The sequence below is a fragment of the Zootoca vivipara genome, chromosome 13, assembly GCF_963506605.1.
Source record: "Zootoca vivipara chromosome 13, rZooViv1.1, whole genome shotgun sequence".
NCBI lineage: Eukaryota > Metazoa > Chordata > Lepidosauria > Squamata > Lacertidae > Zootoca > Zootoca vivipara.
Window position 1 is genome coordinate 53,461,179 of NC_083288.1, and position 10,630 is coordinate 53,471,808.

The 10,630-nt window shown below is 50.5% G+C and overlaps 1 pseudogene; it reads right to left on the bottom strand.

Annotated features, from left to right (window-relative positions):
* Positions 1-6,784, bottom strand: part of LOC118095142 (zinc finger protein 420-like) — a 29,828-nt pseudogene extending 23,044 nt beyond the window's left edge.
* Positions 6,785-10,630: the final 3,846 nt, after the last annotated feature.

Below are 10,630 nucleotides of genomic sequence, written 5' to 3' on the forward strand. Positions count from 1 at the left end.
CTTTGACCTGAACCCCCCCAAAATGTGCATAGATCATTGCCAGTTTTTAATTCTGTGAGTAGATCGCAGTCTCTTGGGAGTTGGCCACCCCTGTGATAGAGGAAGAACTCAATACAGTTAGATGTGGGGCCTTCCTGTAGTTTTCACTGCCTTTATTGGCTGGCATTAACTGACACATTAGAATCATAGAATCCTAGAGTTGGAAGAGACCACAAGGGCCATCCAGTCCAACCCCCTGCCAAGCAGGAAACACCATCAAAGCATTCCTGACAGATGGCTGTCAAGCCTCTGCTTAAAGACCTCCAAAGAGGGAGACTCCAAAGAAGGAGACTTTGTTGTGTACCGTATATGCCGGCGTATAAGGTGACTGGGTGTATAAGACGACCCCTTACTTTCATGTTAAAATATAGAATTTGGGATGTACTCCAGCCCTTTTTTGGCGGGGAGGGGAGGGGAGGCTGTCTTCTCCAGCACTCAAGTCTGCAGCCGGGGAAATGGTGGTTTGTTTGTTTGTTTGTTTGCTTAGTTATTGAGAGGGGAAAAGAAGCCAGAGAGAGGAGAGATAGAGAAGCAGAGACATCGAGCAAAAGGGGGAAAGAAACCATAGAGAGGATAGAGACATCGGAGGCTCACACAGCCAGTGAAAGACGCTGAGCAGCAGTGAAAGAGAGAGCGGAGAGAGAGACAACGAGGCTGGCTGAGTGAGCAAAAGGGGAATAGAAGCCATAGAGAGGGAGAGGGAGAGAGAGGCAGAGTCATCGAGCAAAAGGGGGAAAGAAACCATAGAGAGGATAGAGATAGAGAGGCAGAGACATCGGAAGCTCACACAGCCAGCGAAAGACGCTGAGCAGAGCAGTGAAAGAGAGAGCGGAGAGAGAGAGAGAGAGACAGAGAGATCCCTTTGCTTTGCGCTGACAAAAAGAGAAGAGGCAGCAGCTTGACACCAATGAAATACACAAAACTGTATCTCTGCTCTGATCCAGGTCGCAAAGCCATGAGGGAGCCATTCTCCCTGGCGGGAAGCAGCCCCCTCCCGAGCGCGCTTCTTTGCGTTCATATGGTCACTGCATACAGTGGGGATGCGGCCGTTTTTGAGCTCCCCCCACCGTATGCGGCGACTGCAGATTCTTGTACCCGGCATATAAGACGGCCCCCCAACTTTTGAAAAGATTTTCCTGGGTTCAAAAGCCGTCTTATACACCAGAATATACGGTATATTGTTGAAGATGCTCTGTGGGTTAGTGTGTTGTGGGTAAGTGGGTTAAATTTTGAAGAAAGGATAGAGACATTTTATGGTAGTAATTTGTAGAATATTATAATACCGTGTTTCTCATATTATAAGTCATGTCTTATAATTTTTTTACTCAAGAAAATAAGCCTATGGCTTATTTTCGGGGGGTGTCTGTATGGTACCTCCCCTGTTGCGGCTCGGCGCCCGGAACTGGCTGCTGCTGCGCTGCTGGGTGCGTTGTCGGCGCTTCAGCAGGGCACGCTGCTGGGTCCCGCCGGGTCGGGGCTTCACGCGGCGCGCGCTGAGGCTCTTGCCGGATCCCGGCTCGGAGCAGCGCGCGCTGCGGCTCTTGCTGCGTCCTGCCGCCGGGTTGGGGCTTGGAGGAGCGCCAGCGCCAAGCGCCAACCCAGCGGCGGGACCGGCGGGACCTGCAGCGCGCGCTGCTCCAAGCCCTGACGCGACGGCGGGACGCAGCAAGAGCCGCAGCACGCTCAAGCTCGGGGCGTTTTTCACTCGCTCCTGCTTGGCGCCGAGCTCCCAGCAAGACTCACCGCCGCTGCTGCCTCCGCACGCAGCAGTTCAAAGCTCCAGTGGGCAGCCTCTTCGCAAAGGAGCTCCGGGAGGGACCAGCGAGTGGCAGCCGCGGCGGCCAATGAAGGCTCGGCCGGGTGTTTTTTGTCGTTGTAGCTGCGTCCCGCTGCGTCCCTCCTCTTCCTGTCGCGGCTCGGCGCCCGGAACTGGCTGCTGCTGCGCGCGTTGTCGGCGCTTCAGCAGAGCACGCTGCTGGGTCCCGCCGGGTCGGGGCTCCACGCGGCGCGTGCTGAGGCTCTTGCCGGGTCCCGCCGCCGGGTCGGGGCTCGGAGCAGCACGCACTGCGGCTCTTGCTGTGTCCCCCCGCCGGGTCAGCGCTTGGCGCGGTGCATGCTGCTGGACATTTTGGAGGGGCAGCAGCAGCCGGTTCCGGGCGCTGACAGGCATCTTCCTCTTCCATGGCGCCATCCAGACCTGCTCCCACCACTACGGCTTATTTTTGGGGTATGTCTTATATTTCTTCAACTCAGGAAAATCCTGCCATGGCTTATTTTGTAGGGATGACTTAAAATATGAGAAACACGGTACTTGTTGGTAGACAATATTTATTGTTTTTCCATTGTTTGATAAGAAATGGAGATTTTCTGCATTTCCAACTCTTGAGCATGCACCATACAGTTTTCAATGTGAGAAGCAATTTGTCTGTAGGTCCAAACCGTAGAATGTCAAAGTTTGCCCTTGTGATTTGTTGAGTGTCATTGCAAATGCTAATCGAATTGGGAACTGTAATCTTCAAAATTGAAATGGTAGATCTGCAGAAATTATAGGTATGCGTGGGATGAGGACATTTTCACCCTTGAATGCGCCTGTCAATATTGTTGCCTCTATGATGCTAGGGAATAGTTTTTTTACTGCTAGCCGTGTTCCATTACAAAGTTTTGCTTGATTGAAGTTTCTTAACATGATGATTTGTATGCCGATTTTCGGGTAGTTGGTGTGGCGTGTGGTTTTGGGGATTTTTGTCTGTGTTCTTGTGCATTTTGTGTGAATTGGAAGTGGTTTTAATATCAATATCAATAACCTTCATTAGGCATGACAAGTTCAGGAGCTTCACAACAACATTATGGGTTAAAGCATTCACGTTATAGACTTCATGAAATAAAATACATATTAATTAAATTAATATTTTAAAACGATAGATCAATTTTCAATTAGCACTCTGAGGCGAATAGGTCCCTTCCTTTCGCCATATAACTTTGACCTCTCAATTATTAAAAGCACTAACAGGGATTTCTGAGGTAAATCAAACCTCCCACTTATCCCTCTAGCCCAGGGGTCAGCAAACTTTTTCAGCAGGGGGCCGGTCCACTGTCCCTCAGACCTCGTGGGGGGCCGGATTATATTTTGAAAAAAAATACGAACGAATTCCTATGCCCCACAAATACCCCAGAGATGCATTTTAAATAAAAGGACACATTCTACTCATGTAAAAACACCAAGCAGGCCCCACAAATAACCCAGAGATGCATTTAAAATAAAAGGACGCATTCTCTCATGTAAAAACATGCTGATTCCTGGACTGTCCGCGGGCCGGATTTAGAAGGCGATTGGGCCGCATCCGGCCCCCGGGCCTTAGTTTGGGAACCCCTGCTCTATCCTATCTTTAAACCCTCTAGCACTCGTGGGTTTTCAAAAATAAAAGAGAGTCCTCTTCCAGCCTAAACGTGACCAGGTACCTCTATAGACTCGGGGCTGTAAGTAAGACTGTTCCTATATGTACTCAGATAAGGGTTTTTACTTCACTAGAAACTCCCTCACTGTCAAGCTAGCCTCCTTCCTGAGGTAACTTTATTATCACCCAGAACCTGTCTCCTCCTTTAGCCCCCCCCCTTTTCTTGGTGCACTCTCAGCCACAAACTAACCTTCCTCCTCTAAAAGGCAGTTTTGACAGTTTAAAAGAGTTTCCCCACCAACTGGGTTCCTGGATACCTTAGCTGGAAATTGAAATAGACGACTACTGGTTTGACACTTTAGAGATGGATATTTTTTGGCTTGAATCTCAATGGTTGCTTTCTGGTATCATTGGTACAAACTTAATTTCACAGGTAACGTTCTTGGTAATCAAATAGCAGAATACCTATCAACTACTTCATCTACTCTTAAGTCTACCTTCTCCACAACCACCCAAGCTCCCCCACAAAAAACCCTCAACCGCCAACTGACATTTAAACCCCATGCAGGCCACGCCTCCCATGGAATGTTGCTGTCAGTTAACCAGGAGTCTGGGTTAACCCTTCGATAGGTCGGTTGCGAAACAAAAACATAACGGTTTCAAATTCGCCACACATCCCCTGGTCCTCTCCACAGTGGCCCAATCTCTCTGCATAAAGCGAGCACAGAAACTCAGCCACCACTAAAGTAACTCCATCATTATTATCCGACAGTAACCGCTGAATAGTTGGCAATGCAGCGATCGATGCATCAGCCTGCAAAGCACCCAGCAATCGCCTTCTCGCGTTAATACCATAATTGCAGGAAAAGAAAATGTGGTCCAATGTATCTGGAAGTGGTTTTGTTATTTGTGAGTGCTGGTGGTTATGGGTGGGTGTATTTTGTTGAGGTTTTTTTTTCTTTCTTTTTTTGGTTTTGTGTTTGGGTTGCTTGGACGTTGTTTGTGGGGTTGATATGTATGTCGTGGTGAGGGTGGAATTTTTGTGGTCTTGGTTACCATTTCTGCTTGCAGCGTTTGGCGGTGGGCGCTGAGGCGTCGGAGGACGCGGTGGTGGGTTACGGCCTTTGGCCTAGTCAGTTCTCCCGGCTGGGCAATGGTGCGGCCTAGTCAGTTCTCCCGGCTGGGCAATGGTGCGGCCTAGTCAGTTCTCCCGGCTGGGCAATGGTGCGGCCTAGTCAGTTTTCCCGGCTGGGCAATGCTGCGGCCTAGTCAGTTTTCCCGGCTGGGCAATGCTGCGGCCTAGTCAGTTTTCCCGGCTGGGCAATGCTGCGGCCTAGTCAGTTATCCCGGCTGGGCAGTGGTGCGGCCCAGTCAGTTCTGGGTAGGTTCATATGGGAAGAGGCGGTCCTTGAGGTATTGTGGTCCCGAGCCATTTAAGGCTTTATAGGTCAAAACCAGCACTTTGAATTGGTCATGTAAACCAACTGGTAGCCAGTGCAGTCAGGCCAGGATGGGTGTGAGATGCTCAAACTGTCTTGCTCCGGTGAGCAACAAGGCTGCTGAATTTGCACTGGCTGAAGTTTCCAAACCGTCTTCAGAGGCAGCCCCACGCATAACGCATTGCAGTCATCTAACTTTGAGGTTACCAGAGCATAGACAACAGGAGTTAGGCTCTCCCTGTCCAGAGAGGGGCGTAGCTGGGCCACCAGGCGAAGCTGATGGAAGGCACTCTGGGCCCCTGGGGCCACCTGAGCCTCAAGCAACAGCAAAGGATCCAGGAGGACCCCCAGGCTACAAACCTGCTCCTTCAGAGGAGATGTAACTCTCCATCAAGAGCAGGCGACCTCCCAGCCATCTGGTCTAGGCAACACTCACTAACAATGCCTCGGCCTTATCTGGACTGAGCTTCAGTTTGTTGGCTCTCATCCAGTCCATTACGGAGGCAAGACCCTGGCCCAGCATTTCCACAGCCTCACCTGCAGATGTCAAGGAGAAATAAAGCTGAGTTTCAGCAGGATACTGCTGACAACTGCTGCCGATACATTGAGGTGGCCGGGGAGCTGGGATATATTCCTAGCAAAAATTGCCTGCAAAGGCGCAGACAAGCAGGTGGAAGAGCCCGAATACGTGCTCCCCTTCTCCATCTCCATCCACCTGCCTGCCTCCCCCCCCCCAAGCTGAGCAAGCCCCAATACCTCTTCGGCTCCATCCCTCCATCCCTCCATCTCCACTCCTCTAGGACTCACCAGATCTCTCGGAGGTCCCTGGGAGGGAATGCTCAGAGGTTATGGGGAGGGATGCAGGAGACAACCTGACCAGGTCCACTGTCCATCTTCCCCCTTCCATCCTTGCTAGCTTTGCAGGATCTGTCTCTTTCATCCTTCCTGAGGAGTCAAGGAGCCAAAACAAGCTGCAGGGTCCTGGGAGAGAGGAAGAAGCAAAGGGAGCCTCAGAGGCCCTGCAGGGATTCTCCTGCCCTAGATATTCTCCTGCCCCTGGAGAAGCACAAATGGGGCAGCCCCTTCCCAACAGAAGCCCCCTTTCTAAACCTCTCCAGTGGTTCCAATTTCCTCTGCTTGCTCCTCACCCCACTTCATAAGCCCGGCATGGTATTGTCAGTTTGCATTTCTTAGTGGGAAAAGTATTTGTCAGGGCGGTTGCTGGCTACCCTCGAGCAATGACACTCCAAACCATCTTGTCTTTAGTACTTTTATTGTGGAAGTTATTTACAATGCAAGAGCTTCATGAAAACATGTCTCCTGAGTGCTATCAGATTCTCCCAATGGCGCTTTTGGCTCCCTCCCCAGCAGAGTAGTTTGGGGACCCCTCAGTTCCGGGGTGAATTTGAAAGGACGTCCCTCTGCTGTTTCCCTGCTGGAAGTCTCTGCTGGCCCCTCCTTCCTTGCTGATATCCCAGGCTGCAGGAAGGGCTCTTGTATGCTGCCTGAGCCCCACGTGGCCCCCCTCCTCTCACTTCCTCCTTCCTGTCCCCTGTCCTTCCGCTGTTGTCAGAGCCATTCGAAGAGCTGGATTTGACGAGGGGTGGCTGTTCCCTGTAAGCCCCCCCCTTACAGTATTGATCTGATGCCTGGAGATTCTTTCCCCTTCCTATTCCTGAATTTCACTTTCTCCTCCTTCCTCTGTGATTTTGTGTACATGCTATGCTTTGTGTTAAGGTTTTAGACGGACCTCCTCCTCCTCCTCCTTCCCACCCCAGTTTGTAAATAGAAATCAAACTTATTCTGCCCCTTCTGATGAAATAACCCTCCCTGCACCTCTGGGACCCCCAGCACAGCCTAAGAGAGGAGACTCACTCACCAGAGTCCAGGAGAGAGAAGGAAGCAGGAAGGGATGTGGGTGGGAGGAAGGTAGGGAGCGGCTTCCGCTCCGGAACACTTTCAACCCCCTCCACTTCCTGTCCTCTCTAGGAATCCAGCTCTGTTCCTTTTAACCCTTGCAAAGCCGAGCGCATGGAGCCCGCCCCTCTCTCTCCCTGCCTTCAGTTTTCCTCCTTCTAAGCCTGCGCTCCAGGGGCTGCCCCCTCCCCTCCCCTCCCCTCCCCACCTCCTCCACCTGTGCCAAGGACTCTGCCCCAAGGAGCCCACATCTGATCCGGACTAACCGCAAGGGAGGCGAGGGTGGCCATGGGGTGGGGTGCGGGGTTACCTTGGCTCCCAAGGAAAGGCTGGGATGGAGAAGAGGCAAAAGTCTGCGTAGTGGCAGGAGGTGCCTTGGGCTCAGAAATGGCTCCAACAAGACCAAGACAAGGAATGAAACGAACACGGGGTCCGGGGGGGGGGCAGATGTGGAAGGCCCCTGTGTTGTTGTTTAGTCGTTTTGTTGTTGTTGTTTAGTCGTTTAGTCGTGTCCGACTCTTCGTGACCCCATGGACCATAGCACGCCACCTGGAGAAGGAACTGGCAAGCCACTCCAGTATCCCTGCCATGAAAACTCCATGGACAAAGACAACAGTTTAGTCGTTTAGTCGTGTCCAACTCTTTGTGACCCCCTGGACCAGAGCACGCCAGGCACTCCTGTCTTGCACTGCCTCCCGCAGTTTGGTCAGACTCATGTTGGTAGCTTCGAGAACACTGTCCAACCATCTCGTCCTCTGTCGTCCCCTTCTCCTAGTGCCCTCCATCTTTCCCAACATCAGGGTCTTTTCCAAGGATTCTTCTCTTCTCATGAGGTGGCCAAAGTATTGGAGCCTCAGCTTCAGGATCTGTCCTTCCAGGGAGCACTCAGGGCTGATTTCCTTCAGAATGGATAGGTTTGATCTTCTTGCAGTCCATGGGACTCTCAAGAGTCTCCTCCAGCACCAAAAGATCATACTTGGCCAAAACATAACTTCTCTAAGTTATTTAAGCCCCTTCGCCACGACAAGGCAGTGATCCATGAAGGGGCCTTCACTGATATTTTTCTCCAAAGTCTCTGTGTCCTCTTTAGCTCCACTTTCCACCCTTCTCTGGTCTGCTTTCATTCCCCATTTCATCAACCTTAAATCTAATCCATTGCGTTTGCTCATCAAACATCTGCCAAAGAATGCCAACAGTGAGTGGCATGTCCAATTTCACTCGGACCTTTGTCGGCAAGGTGATATCTCTGCTTTTTAAGATGCTGTCTAGGTTTGTCATTGCTTTTCTCCCAAGAAGCAGGCGTTTTTTAATTTCGTGACTGCTGTCACCATCTGCAGTGATCAAGGAGCCCAAGAAAGTAAAATCTCTCACTGCCTCCATTTCTTCCCCTTCTATTTGCCAGGAGGTGATGGGACCACTGGCCATGATCTTGGTTTTTTTGATGTTGAGCTTCAGACCATATTTTGCGCTCTCCTCTTTCACCCTCATTAAAAGGTTCTTTAATTCCTCCTCACTTTCTGCCATCAAGGTTGTGTCGTCTGCATATCTGACGACATGAATATTATAGAACACCCCTGTTGGAGAAACGGCTAATTTGACTGGACATGGGATTTATGTTATTGGTGGGGGGTGCATATTAGAGGGACATCGGATCGGGAAGCCTGTAAACTGCAATTTCTTAACCAATAGGAATTGGAGAAGGATCTGGACGGTCTTAGGTTATAAATTATCTGTGATGTGAACTAGAACCCCCTCTTTCCAGCATGAGCTGAGCTGGGGGGTCTTTGCCCGTGCAAAACTCTGTGGACAATTTCTTTCATGGAGACATTTGAATCCCTCTGGGAAAGATCCACTGGACAGGAAAGGATGGTGGAGAGAGGGGGGGCACCTGTTACTCAGTGGGGTGGCCCCTCCCTCTGGGACTCTTCCCAGTTCACCCAGTTCAAAGCAAGAGGGACATTGGCCATGCTTTCCCTGTGTTTCCTGCCAGAAAACCAGTTTACGCTATAGTAGCTAGCAGCAGCTGCTGCAGAGAAACTCCAGGATGGGGAACATCCTTGAAAGCTCACTCTGGGATCCGAGAGAGAAAAGTTTGCAGACCTGCCACCCAGAGCCCCTTCCTCCTCCTCCTTGCATTGCCTGATCCCCTTCTGGACAAGATCTTGGCATCCTTAAAGCGGCAGAAATAAACAAATTAAGGTCTTATCTATATATATAATAACTCTTCATCAATGTACAAAGCATGGGCCACATGTGTGAAGCAGCACAGGGAAACAGCCCTGAAACCATTTTTCACTCCCAAACTGACAAAATGTTTCTTCCCAACAACACTATACTGGCCACTATGGACGTGGAATCTCTGTATACCATAGAATCATAGAATTGTAGAGTTGGAAGAGACCACAAGGGCCATCCAGTCCAACCCCCTGCCAAGCAGGAAACACCATCAAAGCATTCTTGACATATGCCTGTCAAGCCTCTGCTTAAAGACCTCCAAAGAAGGAGACTCCACCACACTCCTTGGCAGCAAATTCCACTGCCAAACAGCTCTTCCTGTCAGGAAGTTCTTCCTAATGTTGAGGTGGAATCTTCTTTCTTGTAGTTTGAATCCATTGCTCCGTGTTCGCTTCTCTGGAGCAGCAGAAAACAACCTTTCTCCCTCCTCTATATGACATCCTTTAATATATTTGAACATGGCTATCATATCACCCCTTAACCTTCTCTTCTCCAGGCTAAACATACCCAGCTCCCTAAGCCGTTCCTCGTAAGGCATTGTTTCCAGGCCTTTGACCATTTTGGTTGCCCTCTTCTGGACACGTTCCAGCTTGTCAATATCCTTCTTGAACTGTGGTGCCCAGAACTGAACACAGTACTCCAGGTGAGGTCTGACCAGAGCAGAATACAGTGGTACTATTACTTCCCTTGATCTTCTAGACGCTATACTCCTATTGATGCAGCCCAGAATTGCATTGGCTTTTTTAGCTGCTGCATCACACTGCTGACTCATGTCAAGTTTGTGGTCTACCAAGACTCCTAGATCCTTTTCACATGTACTGCTCTCAAGCCAGGTGTCTCCCATCCTGTATTTGTGCCTTTCATTTTTTTTGCCCAAGTGTAGTACTTTACATTTCTCCTTGTTAAAATTCATCTTGTTTGCTTTGGCCCAGTCGTCTAATCTGTTAAGGTCATTTTGAAGTGTGATCCTGTCCCCTGGGGTATTGGCCACCCCTCCCCATTTGGTGTCATCTGCAAACTTGCTCAGGATGCCCTCAAGCCCATCATCCAAGTCATGGATAAAGATGTTGAATAAGACTGGGCCCAAGACAGAACCCTGTGGCTCTTCCCACTAGTCACTACTCTCCAGGATGAGGAGGAGCCATTGATGAGCATCCCACACAATGATGGTTTACAAGCCATAAGGAACACCTCCTCCTCCCCCCCCCCCACCGCTCTTTGCTTGGAGTCACTACAAAGGAGGAAGCGGAAACCTCATCTGTAGCATTGCAAATACTTAAGGAAAGCCCCGTTGCCATTGTGGGGGAGAGATGCCAAGGAGAAGCTGTGGGGCATTTTGATGGCATCAGCAAGCTTGGCAAGGGGAACTGACAACAATATCTGGAGGGTACCCGGGGGGGGGGGGGTTGGCTCATTGTGGCAGAATCAGGGCAAAGAGGGATTCTTTAGTTGTGGTTCTGGCATTGCAGGGGGCTGGACTAGATGGCCCTTGGGGTTCCCTTCCAGCTGTGCCATTCTGTGTCCCTGAATCCCCTTCCCTTCTCACCTCACCGGGGGTCCGGCAGGTGCCTGTTTCTTGCAGGAAGGGGCGATCTCTTTCTTTAT